This window comes from Capricornis sumatraensis, chromosome 2 (assembly GCF_032405125.1).
Source record: "Capricornis sumatraensis isolate serow.1 chromosome 2, serow.2, whole genome shotgun sequence".
Lineage (NCBI taxonomy): Eukaryota > Metazoa > Chordata > Mammalia > Artiodactyla > Bovidae > Capricornis > Capricornis sumatraensis.
Genome location: NC_091070.1, coordinates 148,232,651 through 148,247,990, shown reverse-complemented (window position 1 = coordinate 148,247,990; position 15,340 = coordinate 148,232,651).

Below are 15,340 nucleotides of genomic sequence, written 5' to 3'. Positions count from 1 at the left end.
AAATTAAGCAATACTGAAACTTCTTAAACCAAACTACTTATTTGCTATATAAGACATAATTATAAGTACAATTATAAACATTATAAATACCTTCTTAATCTTATCACTTTTCCTAATTAGAAGATTGAGCTTGCATTTTGTGACTTGGACATCTCACTCACCTCTCTGTAGACCCAGCCAATCTACAGTGGTAGGTCTTCCATGGATACCTTTCTTATCTTCCTTTGTTCTCATCTCCCTTCCATTCTCCTAGAACTGGAATCCTAGATTCTGACCACTTGACTGTGGATTGTTCCAAAATGTCAGTGCTATTAGACTCCTCTTTAGTGAAAAGGAGCTTCTTGAGCAATATAGAGTGTTTCAGTTCAGTTCAGTTCAGTCACTCAGTCGTGTCCGACTCTTTGCGACCCCATGAATCGCAGCACGCCAGGCCTCCCTGTCCATCACATCCCGGAGTTCACTCAAACTCACGTCCATCGAGTCAGTGATGCCATCCAGCCATCTCATCCTCTGTTGTCCTCTTCTCCTCCTGCCCCCCAATCCCTCCCAGCATTAGAGTCTTTTCCAATGAGTCAACTCTTTGCATGAGGTGGCCAAAGTACTGGAGTTTCAGCTTCAGCATCATTCCTTCCAAAGAAATTCCAGGGCTGATCTCCTTCAGAATGGACTGGTTGGATCTCCTTGCTGTCCAAGGGACTCTCAAGAGTCTTCTCCAACACCACAGTTCAAAAGCATCAATTCTTCGGCTCTCAGCCTTCTTCACAGTCCACTTTTCCTTCCATGGGAATCTCTAGGTGGTAATGTTACAGTTACTTTTCTTCTTATAGGCAACCTCTACTATTTTTCCCTGGCCACCATCACAATTAATTTAACTGGCCAGTTAAATTAAATACCTCTGCTTTGAAGAATGTAACTACGAGTACACATACCTTCAACTGAGGTCAGAACTCAAGTGGGGTAACAGGCTTCCTTGAGTAGATGAAAGTCAAGGATACTTAGGTTATGAGATCCACCGTTTCTTTTGTTTTTTAATGTTTTCATGCCTGTGACATAATGACTATGCATAGGGCTCTACATATCCCATCAGGTCATTAGAAATAATTCATTCATCATGTTATCCCTTATCTCCTGATATACACTCATCTGTAAGAAATTATCCCCAACAACTGCTTGGGATAAAATATTTCATTGGTAGCATTTTATTGAACTGAAAGTTTAGAATTAATTACAGATATATTTAAGATAATCAAAAACATAGCGTTAATATTTAAGAACTAAGGAAATATGCTTCACTTTTGAGTATTTATAATGTTTAAAATATTTTAGTTTAAAGAATAGGTAAAACTTATGATCCAACCTAAAATGTATAATTAGCAGTTGGTTTAGGCCTGTGCAGTTAAGCAGAAATTTTATTTAGCTTAAATAGTAATTACAGTAAGTGAATAAAATATTAAAACATTTTAGAAAACTTAAGGTCCATATTATTTCTAGGTTTAATTTATCAGAGTCATTAGAGGTATGTTAAGTATTCTGGAAAATTTGTTTTTAAATCACCTATTTGAAGTGTCTAAATAAGAAGTCAAATATATTTAACTTATAAATTTAGTTTAAAATGTTCAAAGGAGTTTAATTAACTTAGTTTGTAAATTGGACTAAACATTAATCAAAGACCTCATACAAGTGATTGCTAAATTTGCCAGACTTATAAATATAAGATTATAGAAGAGCTAAGTTTTCAAATTTTTGCATTTAATGACTCAAATATACTTTTAACTAAACTCAACCTCTGAATAATCTTTCCTGTGTACAAATCTGCCCTTGAAAATATTGACAGTGACAAAGCAAAACAGGCCAGAAGAAGAAAAAAATTGACATTGGCAAAGTTGGCATGTAGCAAGATAAGAAGCATTAAATTACTGTGATAGTAAAGACCTTCCAAGAATATTGCATATCACAAATGTCTTCAAATGCTCTTAACTTCAAGCAAGTTTCATAGCATTAGTACTGACAGTAGAGAATGTAGTGGTCACAAACTGAGGCTTTGGAGTCAGACCCATGTGGTTTGTGCTCCATATATAGCTGCAGGATTCTGGATGAGCACTAAACTTTCTAAGATGCATTTTCCATATTTGAAAGCTGGAAATATCAATAGTTCATAAAGTGTAGAGAGACTTGAATGAGATAATGCTTACAAAGTACTCAGTGAAGTATCTGGCATTAAAGTAAAGGCTAAATAAATGTTAACTAGTAGTAGGAAGAGGAGAAATCTTCTACAGGAACTACTCTCACCTTGTTTTCAAACAGATTCCTAGAAACACTACATAATTATTAGAAACACTACATAATTATTGCAAATTCAATGAAATCCTATCTAGAAAGTTATGAACTTGGTAGTGGGTGGAGAGAGAAAAGAACAGCTTTGTTTTCTGGTGAAGAGAACCCACAGTAATCAAAGATTAAAAAAAGGATATTGTTTATCAATAATATCAACTCTTATATGTCTTCTGATAAAAGCTCTTACGTATCCATTCTCAAAGAAATTATAGTTTCATACGTGCATTCAACAAGTTCATGACTTATTTAGCTTAGTTCCTGCCCAAGTGTATTACTATAAAATGAAGTGAGAAAAGAATCATATCAGTCCTCAAAACTGTACATTTTAAAATACTTAGTGCTTTATCTTTAAAATAATAGAAAAAAATGGAAGCCAACTTACATTAATAACAATAACTGACCTATTAAATAATAATGATACATTTATAAATGAGTATGCTATTCAGCCATTAGGATGAATTATTATAGAAATTTATATATATTATCAGAAAAATTCATTTACAATATGTGTGTGTAATATGCTGATGAATAAATTTTAAAACCAAGTTGCAAAGGTTATAAATAAAAGAGGCTATTTTTTGTTTAAAAAATAGTAGAACATATCCTATCTTACCTATGTATACCAGCTATATCTATAGGGTATATAAGTACATAGGAATAATCTAGACAATTATATGTGGTTACATGCATTGTTGGCAAAAAATTTAACATCCATATCTATAAGGTTGTAAAGAAAGATCTCCCCAACATTCATTTGCTAATAAAGGAATTGCTACACCAGCCTGAAAAATAATGTAACGGTTTTCTATTGAAATGTCATATGAGAAATACTACTTTTGGCAACGGACATAAACAAAAATGTCAGCACACATAGGTAATTTTTATCACCTTTGTGTGTTAGCAAAGAGGAGAACAACTTAGATGCTTCTTAACTGCACCATGGAAATGATGTTATGAAACTTCCAGGGATAGGTCATAAAAAACACAGATTCATTCACCTCATTCTCTGTTGGATTAATTACCCAGGGGAAAGCCAGACACTCAAGCAGCCCTGTGTAGGGGTCTACATGTAAAAAAAAATAGATATGGTCTTCCAACAACTGGCAAGGAACTGAGAACTCCAACCAACAGCCATGTGAGTAAGGTGCTTTGGGAACAGATCTTCTCATCCCAGTGAAACCTTCAGGTGACTGCAAACCTAGCCAACACCTTGACTGCAGCCTCAAGAGAAACCCAAAGCCAGAACAACCAAACTGAGCTTCTCCCAGATTCCTGACACAGAAGTCATGCGATAATAAATGCTCTGCACACTCATACAATCAAACATTATACTTCTAACTGAAAAAGTATTATGTAAATACATGCTAAATTTAACAGTAATAGTATAAAAAATATGATTACAGAATAATGTATATAATATGATTCAACTTTTGCTTAAAATGTAAAATTATCTATTTGTTTACATATACATTTTGAGAGTAAGGAAAGTGCTAAATGATTAACTGTTGTTGTTTAGTTGCTAAGTCGTGTCCAGCTCTTTTGCAACCCCATGTACTGTAGCCCACCAGGCTCTTCTGTCCATGGGATTTCCCAGGCAAGACTACTGGAGTGGGTTACCATTTCATCCTCCAGGGGATCTTCCTGACCAGAGAATCAAACCCACATCTCCTGCTTTGGCAGCAAATTCTTTACCACTGAGCCACAAGGGAAGCAGAAATGATTCATGGTGGTGATGGTTTAGGCTGTGAGTCATGTCTGACTCTTGTGACCCTATGGACTCTTGTGACCCTATGTAGCCTGCCAGGCTCCTCTGTCCATGGGATTCTCTAGTCAAGAACACTGGAGTGGGTTGCCATTTCTTTCTCCAAGGGATCTTCCCGACCCAGGAATCAAACCTGGGTCTTCTTTACATTGCAGGTAGATTCTTTATGGACTAAGCTATGAGGGAAGCCCAAACTGCTAATTTTGGTTACCTCAGTAATGAGGGAAAACTATAAGCTTTATCTTAACATACCTTATAACTATTTACATCATATTAAGAGGAGGTATTTTTTTTTATAATTTAAAAATATTTATTGAATAAAATGAGAAAGATCGGTGGCTTTATCTGGATTTCAGGATTTTTAACTTTTTAAAAATTTACTTTTTTCTTCCTTTCATGTCTAATTTTTTCAATGACTAGAAATAAATTAGATAAACTTAGATTTAAAATGTTTTCAATAAATTTTAAAAATTGAAAAGTAAACTATAAAAGACCCTTCAGAATGTAAACAAAGAACCATTGTTCTCAGTGGAGCTTCACTCACCAACCTGACTGTAAAATTTGCTGAGAGTGTTGTTTAAAATGTGAAACATGTGCAGATTCTTTACATCAGAATAGAGCAGAACATTTTTTAGTGTATGAAATGATTAGTATTTAAAGCATTCTTTATATTTTGATGGGCAAGATGACAGTCAAGTTATATCCCTGGGAAATGCAGTCAAAAAAAAGTAAAGAGGACCACCCAGGGTTATCCAACAGTAAGCTAGGATTAGGGCACATCTCTCACCTCTGTGCCAGTTCATTGGCATCATATACCCATCAACACAAATTGGTAGAACTGAAAGAATTATTTGTACACTTAAATGTATCTGCATAAAACAAACACCAAACCTCTTTGTTTGGTCATTTTAAATCAGTCATTTTTTTGTCACCATGATGGACCATGTGTACAAAACCCAAAGGCCATCGCTCTGACCCCAGGCTGATGAGCTGGAATTCTACTTAATTTCCATGGCAAACTGCAGCTTTTACCTAGTAAATATACACGATGGAATTTAATTGTCTCATGTTTCCATTTTCTCTCTGCCTTGACAAAATTAGAGTCGTCAAGTCAACATACTGTACCAAATTGAACTATAAAGATGTAAGTTGCCCTGCTTTTCTTAAAAGAAAAATTTGTTTTGAAGAAGGAAGGAGGGAAAAATCACCAATCTTGATCATCTCTCCCGAGCTAAGATGGTTGAGTCACAGCAGCAGCCTTTAAAGTGAAGGGAAAGTGATGCGTATGAAGAAATGTACACATGCTAACCTCACTTTAAAAATATTCTCGAAGTATCATGTTCCTAACAGATCAATACACCTTTAAAAAGAAATAAATTTGCTTTGTTTTTTCTTTTTAATGGGTTCACTGCTGGGACTGATTCAAACTCATGTCTTTCTTAGGCTTCAAATGGCAATGTGTTATTTGCTTTAAGTCATTTCCATATTCGGGATCTATTTAACTCTCACAACAAACTTTTAAGGCCAGTTATCGGTCCTATTTAACAAAGCCAACAGCTCAAGTGCAAAGAAATTCAATGATTAACTTGTAGCCATTAAGCGGCATAAACAGGACTCAAAGTTAGATCTGTTTTGAGTCTTTAAATGCTATATATTTTTCCTTCTTTGCTTCTGCCTCCCTTTCTACTTCCTCGTTTACAAGCTTTGAATGCTTCATAGGAATACCTCAGCCCCGCTTCATCTCTGAATACCACCCCCAAAGCCTAAAGTGGAAAAGCCAGCACATTAGAATTGGTGATTCAAATGAACATTGAGCTATTGCTCTAATTATTGGCAACTTGCCTGCACATTTGATATGTGAGCAATTATTCAGTCTACACCCATGACCTAAGAGAAGGGCTCTTGGGAAAAGGGTGACTCATTCCATGTCTTGTTTGGGTAAACAGAAAGGCCGAAGAGGCACATACATATAGTAATCAGGAGCTATTGACTTCTGCTGAGATCAGGAGCAAGATTTATTAACCCAGGAGGTAAATATTGACTGAAAATTTGGACAGTTACTCTTTTTCTTCCCAGAGACCTGGTAAATTACTCAGACTGCCATTCAGACACTAGAAACTCAGAATTTCCCTCCCAATTTTATATCATCTTTAGTTATAGACCTCCTGAGGGAGGAAAATCTTGGTAGTCTATTTGAGAGGGATATTTAAAATGCTGCTAATTATTGCTTCATTTTTATCTATTCTAAGACTCACTGGCCAGAAGCCTTTGATTATACAGTAATAGGTTTCTACATCCTTAGGGCTTCCCACCCACCCCCCACCCCTGGTCTGTAGTGTCTGGCTGTGAGTCTAAAATTCAATTCATCTCATGTGACAGCTCCAATTCTTCTCCCCCTCCCCAGAAGTTTTCTCTCCTCCTTAACGAGTGGTTTGCCACCTCTGGAAACCCCTTCTAAGCTGCCAGAGCTTCCCTGGTAGCTCAGCTGGTGAAGAAGTTGCCTGCAATGCAGGAGATCTGGGTTCAACTCCTGGGTCAAGAAGATCTCCTGGAGGAGGAAATGGCTCCCCACTCCAGTATTCTTGCCCGGAGAATCCCATGGACAGAGGAGTCTGGCGGGCTATGGTCCATGAGGTTTTAAGAGTCGAATGCAACTTAACAACTTAAACCACTACCTGTGCTTGCAAACTGTGCAAGAGATGCCTTAGGAATGTTAAGTTCTGAAAGTTCCTTGTAGTGACATGTTATCACTCAGGCATAGTAAGCTCTGTTCTCAGATCAGTTCACAGATTTCCCACTGCTGAGGCCTGGCTTGGATTGTCAAACATCCAGATCTCCGTCCTTCTGTCCTCAAGGTTTAAAAAGGTTTACATGTGTCTTCAGATGTTCAGTTCAGTTCAGTTCAGTTGCTCAGTCGTGTCCGACACTTTGCGACCCCCATGAATTGCAGCACGCCAGGCCTCCCTGTCCATCACCAACTCCCGGAGTTCACTCAGACTCGCGTCCATCGAGTCCTTGATGCCATCCAGCCGTCTCATCCTGTTGTCCCCTTCTCCTCCTGCCCCCAATCCCTCCCAGCATCAAAGTCTTTTCCAATGAGTCAACTCTTCGCATGAGGTGGCCAAAGTACTGGAGTCTCAGCTTTAACATCATTCCTTCCAAAGAAATCCCAGGGCTGATCTCCTTCAGAATGGACTGGTTGGATCTCCCTGCAGTCCAAGGGACTCTCAAGAGTCTTCTCCAACACCACACTTCAAAAGCATCAATTCTTCGGCTCTCAGCCTTCTTCACAGTCTAACTCTCGCATCCATACATGACCACAGGAAAAACCATAGCCTTGACTAGATGGACCTTAGTTGGCAAAGTAATGTCTCTGCTTTTCAATATGCTATCTAGGTTGGTCATAACTTTTCTTCCAAGGAGTAAGCATCTTTTAATTTCATGGCTGCAGTAACCATCTGCAGTGATTTTGGAGCCCAAAAAAATGCAGTCTGACACTGTTTCCACTGTTTCCTCATCTATTTCCCATGAAGTGATAGGACTGGATGCCAGGATCTTCGTTTGTTAGTCAGGTTTATTCTCTTCTTGGTCTTGATGATATTTGACAATCGCCTCAGATAACACACTTTCCTTTTCAGACTTCTTTCCTCAGTATTTCTTTTCTTGGAGCTCATCTCCTTTCAGAAAATTTAGAGGTACATCCCCAAATTATATCAATAGCTTCACAGCTGTAAATCTGTGCAGCTTCATAAATGTACTCTCTTCATTTTAAATATACTTCTCCCTGATCGGAACAATCAACACCTTCCACAGCCTGTTCCTGCTGAGAATGAGTGTGTTCAAGGCTCTTATCTCTTTGACTCCAATAAATTACTCAAAGTATTCATTCTAGTTACTCTCATATACCTTAGAAACATCTGTGGCATTAACACAACGTATTGCATCTTTTGAACTTTTATTACTTTTCAGTTCTTTTTTCTTACATACTTAAACCCTAATCCCCTTTCTTTTCTTGAGATGATTGTGTTTGCCAGAGACCTATATTTACATGCATTTTTTATCCTTCAGTCTTATTCCTTTGGAGGCTGTTAGGGATTTATAATTACAGAAGTTATTACTATCTTTTCTCATTCTTTCTGAGAGTTACAACCATGCTTTGACATGACTGTAGTAACCACAAGGTGCTGTGTTCAGTGTGTTGCCTAGGGAACAGGTGGGAAGTGTTGTTAAAAATGCTGAATTGCGACTTCAGCAAGCAAGACCCACTTTGTATTAGTAACACATTTTCTTAGCAAGTAATATTTGAGTATGCGATAACTGTGCAGCGTCCTAAAATGGGTTCTAGACTGTGTTGAGCTGAAGTTTGTACAGCATTCCTTCTGCTTCAACACTTTCCATTGTGTTGGTGGCCACTGAGTTCGGGAGAGCAGAGTTGAAGAAGGGGGTAAGCCTGGCCATGAGGAACGACATGCTGAACAGGTCATGCAACTCGTGAATGGAAACCATCCCTAGACACACACACACACACACACACACAAAGACAGAGGCTGATTCTCAGGGCTACGTTCACATCAGCATCTTTGCCACAGAAAAGAGCTGGAGATTATCAACACCAAAGAAGCCCTTAAAATTCTCCATAAACAGAGATCCAAAGAGGCTGAAAATCAATCATCTGCCACAAGGTGGCGTAATCACATTGATGTCCTTACTGCTCCATCTCCCCATAGAAACCTTTTAATGTCAACTATTTGAGAACAAAGGTATCATTTTTACATTTAGATAAAAACTACTTATCACTAAGATTTACAAAGCATTTCAGTGCATCCAGACATCCATTTGCATATACTGGATAGCGCCTAAAGAGGAAAGGTTACAGCTGCTGAATAAGAAAGCACAAAGTTATATTTTGTTTACTCAGCTTCCGGTGGGAACCTGCGCTCTCCCCACATTTGATGACCCTTTTCTTTCTGGACTTAGTCATGATATGGCATCTCTTAAAAAATATAATTTAAAGATTAAGACTAGAAAACATTTAGAATATATTTTATAGTGTATCATAAAACTTTTGCAAAGTTCAGTTTACCTTAGGTATGGGGGGGTGGTATGAACAAGGATGTAAATGATATAGAAAATATTTTAAGTGCCATCATAGGAGAAAAAAGGGGTAGCTTCTAGATGCAGTCATGGCACAAATCTTGCTGCTACTGTTCACTGGGGTGTGGGTTTTGCTCTGACTGCAGTTTTCAAATCCTGGCACAGTCACTTGTATTCTTGGGAATTTCATTAAACTCTCTGGGCATTAATTGCCTCATATTTGAAAGTATTTGAAAACAGTACTCCAAAGAACTGTTGTGGGGATGAAATAGATGAGTTCATATAAGCATAGCTGCTAATGGTTTGCAGCACATTGTGGAAATTAGACAAAGGGATCCTTTCAGGGTGGACACACATCCCCTCTGTAGGGTACACAGCATGGCAAGCAAAGCTACCCACTAGATTTCAGCCCATTCACCCCCTCCCCTTACCAGGTCACCCTTGCTCAGGGAACACCCTGCACAATTGTCTGTCTAGGTTTTACATGGAAAACACTTACACCAGAGTTGGCACAAGTCAGATGAGCCTTTTAAAAATGTTTGCTGTCATCATCCTCTTCATTGTCATCATCATCATCACATCCTCTCATCGTGCCCTCATCTCAACTGTGTCTAGTGTATTCTACAGAGATGTCAGAATTGGTACTTACAGGTGGAGGAAGATGAAGCAAGGGCTTCTCTGGTGGCTCAGATGGTGAAGAATCCTCCTGCAATGCGGGAGACCTGTGTTCAGTCCCTGGGTTGGGAAGATCTCCTGGAGGAGAACTTGGCAACCCACTCCAGTATTCTTACCTGGAGAATCCCCATGGACAGAGGAGCCTGGCAGGTTATGGAGTCACAAGGAGTTGGACACAACGGAGGGACTAAGCACAGTACAAAGTGAAGCAACATTTACTTTAAAAACTTTATAAATTAACATATTGACTTGATGGTAAAAAATTATGATGAAAACTTGTTCCTGGAAGGAGTATGGAGAAAGACCATGAAAGAAGCAGAGAAGTCCTAAACAATGGGACCAAGTTCCCCCTTGTACAAGGTCCCCCTGGTAGCCTGAGCTCCCTGCCTAGCCCAGGGCTCCTTCCACTGAGATTGGGACTGGTTATACTTTTAAAACAGATGTTTTGCTTTGTTTAGAGACTTGGGCCCTCATACCATCATGTTGTTTCCCAGGTGATGACCATTCTGCAGGGTCCCAAGGTATCAGCCAGCTCCAGTCGACTCAGAATGACCAGTGTACTAATTGGTAAAAGGCCCCATGGCACCCTTGCCCATCATTAGTTAGTGTGCATAGGAGACCCAGGCAGGGAACCAGTTGGCACAATCAAGCTCTGACAAGCCACAGGGTTTCAAGGTGCCTTTTTTATTAAAAAGAGCATCATTATTTGCTTCAATTGTGGCAATAGGAACAATGCCAGTACTTTGCATTGGGAGAGTACATAACATAGGCAAAGTGTCTGACCAGGGATCTTTCAGTCTAAGTAAAACAAATATTAACATAGGAATGGTGATCAGTGCGACAGGTTTGCTCTTAAAGTTTGCATCTAGTACAGGGGAACTTGAATCCCTGTCAAAAGAGGAATAAAGAGTATTCATGCCATACTTGGCCACTAGATACAAGTCCTGTTTTACCAATTTAACCTCAGAATGCAACAAATATGCATGGCAACAAATATGCATGTTTATTTCACAAAATGAAAATTTCTAAGCTACTGGTAGAACTTTTATGGGGGAAGACCTCACCTAGAACTTTACCATAAATTATATGTCTTAATGATATAGCAATTAAGTCAGTTTTGTTGTTTTGGAACTGCTAATTTTGTACTCAATCAAGGGAGAAGGGGCCTTTGTTTTCTAAGATAAAAATATTCAAACTGTTAGGTTTTATACTCCAGGCCTCAAGCCCTTTGACATCATCTTTCTGTGAGATACTTTTGAAGCAAATGTGTTATTAGTACAAGAAAATTATGACTCTTGTAAACAAACAATAACTACATGGTTATGGAGCTGTTAAAGCGCTTAAGTCACTCAAAAAGTCATTGATCCAAAACACAGTATTTTCGGGGAATCTATTGTAAATTCTTCTATAACCGAATCATATTGGGTAGTTTATGACAAGCTCTGAAGCAGTCACTGGTAATAACCTGGAAAATTCACAGAGCAAAGGAAAGAATATTATTTCGGGCTGCAGTAGAAGTAAGAGCCCCATCCACAGGGACAGCTTGGGACTAACCTGAAGCTGGACTAAGGGGATCTCCCGTAGGAGTGAGGAACCCCCATTTCAGCCTGGGGAACTACTGACATGGTGTCTTTGTGACATAGTGTTCATTCTACCTTGCCCTGACGGAACGGCAGCTCAAAGAGGAGATGGGAGTGTAAAATTGGGTGAGAGGGGAGTACTCAGGGTGGCGAAGGGTGACGTTCCAGTATCCCTATCCAACTTTAGAGCAGAGCTGAACATCCGTTTTACACATCAAGCTTCAGAGCAAGATTTTGTTGGAAGAGTCTTGTTGTTGAGTTGCTAAGTCGTGTTTGACTCTTTCACAGCCCCATGAACTGTATCCCACCAGGATCCTCTGTCCATGGGATTTCCCAGGCAAGCATACTAGAGTGGGTTACCATTTTCTTTTCCAGGGAATCTTCTCCAGGGATTGAACCCTCATCTCCTGCATTGCAGGCAGATTCTTTACCACTGAGCCCCCAGGGAAGGCTACTACTTACAAATAGAAGAATTTTAAACTGATGTTATAGGAAGAGTTAGTGATGGGAAAACAGAAAAATGAAGATGAGGGGAGAATGAAACAAAGTCAAAACAAAAAGCCTGATTAACAGGGGCCTAGGAGCATCGTTCCTGAGAAGTAGATGAGGATGGGATGTGGAAGCCAGGTTAGAATGTCCTGACAACTTTACTGGTCCTGAGGATAGAATTAATTTGAAAGATAAGGAGCAGGAATAGAAACAAAGACCAAAAAAACAAAAACAACTTTCTTTCAAATGGAATTTTTCATCCTAGATGTACCAAGCTAAGAATTTAGATCGCTATTTTATCTCTTTTTATTTTTAACTTTTCTTAAGGGCATTTATTTTTTTGTCATGGTTAATTTTATGTGTCACCTTGGCTAGGCTATGATGCCCTGTTGTTTGGTCATATGCTAGTCTGGATGTTACTGTAAAGGTATTCTGTAGATGGGATTAACATTCACAACCAGTTGACTTTAAGTAAAGCAGAACAGTGTCCATAATATAGGTAGGTCTCATCCAGTTAGTTAAAGGCCTCAAGAGAAGCACAAAAAAAAAACAAAAAAGAAAGAAAGAAAACTAAGGTTTTCAGAAAAATAAGAGAAAATTCTGCCTTAGTAATGTAGAAATCCTGCCTGAGTTTCCAGTCTTCAGGCCTGGCCTATAAATTTCAGAGTTGCCAGTCCTCATTACAGATAGATAGATACATAAATAAATTTCCTATTGATTCTGTTTCACTGGAGAACCTTAATAGTCATCCCAGGGAGGTTCTAGTCAACATTCTAGTCTTATACTAGAAGAAAGGACATGAATTCAGGGGCCACACAGCTCAGATACAAACCCAAGCCCTGCCACTCACTAACAAGGTTGTATGTAAGTTATTCAATTTCCTTGATTTCTGATTTCCTCAACAATTACAAAATGAGAGTCTACAAAATGGAACTCATGTTATTTGTCTTTCTGGGGTTGCTCTTTCGAGCATTAGTTGGGAAAATATGTATGAAAATAAATGATACAAGATTTGGCATTTAGCAGATGATCACAAATGACAAAAATTGTAGATTATCTGTTTTATCTATTATACTGAAAAAGTTCAGACTGCATTACCAGCCATTCAAGTCCGTGAAAACCAATCCTTTCTCAGTTCCTATTTATAAACATAGTCAATTGAAAATAGCCTTTAGGGTATATAAAAAATTCCTAATTTGGATTCCACGAAATGATAATGTAGATTATTGAAGGAAAAAAAAAAGGTCCCAGATTCAGAAAAGAATGACAATCTGCATACTATAACGTCTTCTGGGAGATTTGTATTTTACATCAGTATGTTAAAGAATGAGAAATTCTGCAGTCTCATTTTAATTGTGTAATCTAAGTATGGTAGTCGTTAGGCCTGTTTACAAATATCCAAGTTTTCCTCCCCATCCCCAGGCACATAGTAAGTGTTCTTTCCTCACATTTGAAATTAGATGTGGTCCTATGACTTGCTCTGGACAAAAAAGTGTGAATGAAGTGCCACACAGCCTTTCTTGGGGGAACCATGAAAGTCATCCTTCCCTCCTTGGTCACAGCAGAAGCGTGACTTAGACAGAACTTCCATCTGTCTGTCGCTGAGTAACAACAGAGAGCAGCGTCCCCCCTCCGCCAGGGTTCTGGACACGGTTCACATGACTGAGAAATCAATTTTTCGTTGTTCTAACCCAGATTTTGTGGTTGTTGCTGCAGCATAACTTGGCCTAGCTTGTGTCATACAAGATTTTTTTTGTGGGGTGGGAGATGGGCAGGAAGCCATACTGTAAGAAAATCCGGAAGTATATGACATGTGTTAGTAGTTAGGTTGCAAATATTAAGAAAACTATTAGAATATTAGTAGAATCTGAAAGGATAGAACAATGTTTTGCAATATCAATACCTATAGGACTACTAATACCAGGAATCCCTATCAGTAACACATTCTGGAAAATGCTGATCCAGGACAGTTTACTGCAATCCTTTCCTTTTTCTGAATGTAAGTTATTACCAAAACAAGTTACTGGCTAACTATCTAAGTAAATAAATAGATAAATATACAATAAAATATTAAATGAATGGGAAATAATCATCTAATATCTTCTACTATTTACTCAAACTGCAGTACTCCTCCTTCCTTACAGTCTAATTTGTCCTGTCTTATTCTTCGCAGTTGAGTTCAAATAGCACCGTTGCAATAAAGCCTTATCAGATTCAACCATTCATGATTAATTGCTCATGATTAATTAATTTTGGATTGTACTTCATGTCTAGCATTTACCACCTTCTGTCTAATAATATGGTTAGTTGGCATAAGTATCTCATTCCCATCAGATTCTACTCTCCTTTAAGCTTCATACCTTATCTTATTCATCTTAATATTTTCTATAGCACTTAGCATGGGATTTTATACTTGAACTCAATGAGCATTCACGGAGCAGGATTATGTTAAGTAATGATATATTTATTAATAATAACAACAATAATAACTAAGTAAAAGTTATTCATTTCTATGAAATAAAATAAACTTCTTTAGCATTGGCAATGTGACAGAAACAGTAATAAGATGCTTATACAATTATCAATTTAATTTTCATATTGTATCTGGGTGGTGTGTGTGTGCATATTAAGTCATTTCAGTGGTGTCCGACTCTGTGTGACCCCATGCATTGTAACCCTCCCGGCACCTCTGTTCATGGGATTCTCCAGGCAATAATATTGAAGTGGGTTGTCATGCTCTCTTCCAGGGGATCTTCCTGACTCAGGCATTGAACCTGCCTCTCAACTCTCCTGCATCAGCAGGCGGGTTCTTTTCTACCAGCACCACCTGGGAAGCCAATCTATGTGGTATGTACCGTTATTCTCACTTTATAGACAAGAAAATTGATACTGAAAGAGATTAAGTAACTTGACCAAGTTCACACATCCAATAAGCTACTTCCATATTCAGCAAATGTGACCTCACTATCGGTTTCAGGTACAGAAAGTTAGGTATTTACAGTTACACATGCTGTATCGACACGTGCCAGCAATCTGTTTTCCAGTTTAGGGTAGTCAGCCCCATAGTTTGGCCGGTTTAGCTTAGAATGACACAAAAATAGGATTTGGGCTGCAGATAAAGAAAGGAATAGAGAGAAATTGTAAAAGACAAAGGAGCATACTCTGTAGAAACAGATAATAAGGCCATGATAGCCACCGCTCGCCCCTTCCCTCTCATAAATATGGAGGAGGGGCAAAGAGCAGCAGGAGAGGGAATAGAGGGAGGAAGGAGAGGGGATGTGTGTGGTGTGTGCTGCACATCGTCCTGGGCCAGAGATGAGGGTGAAGCTCAGTGAGCCCCTGGCTTCAAAACCTTAGAGGTGCTGGTGGGGGAGATATTCAAATAGTATCTTTGGATATTCGATAT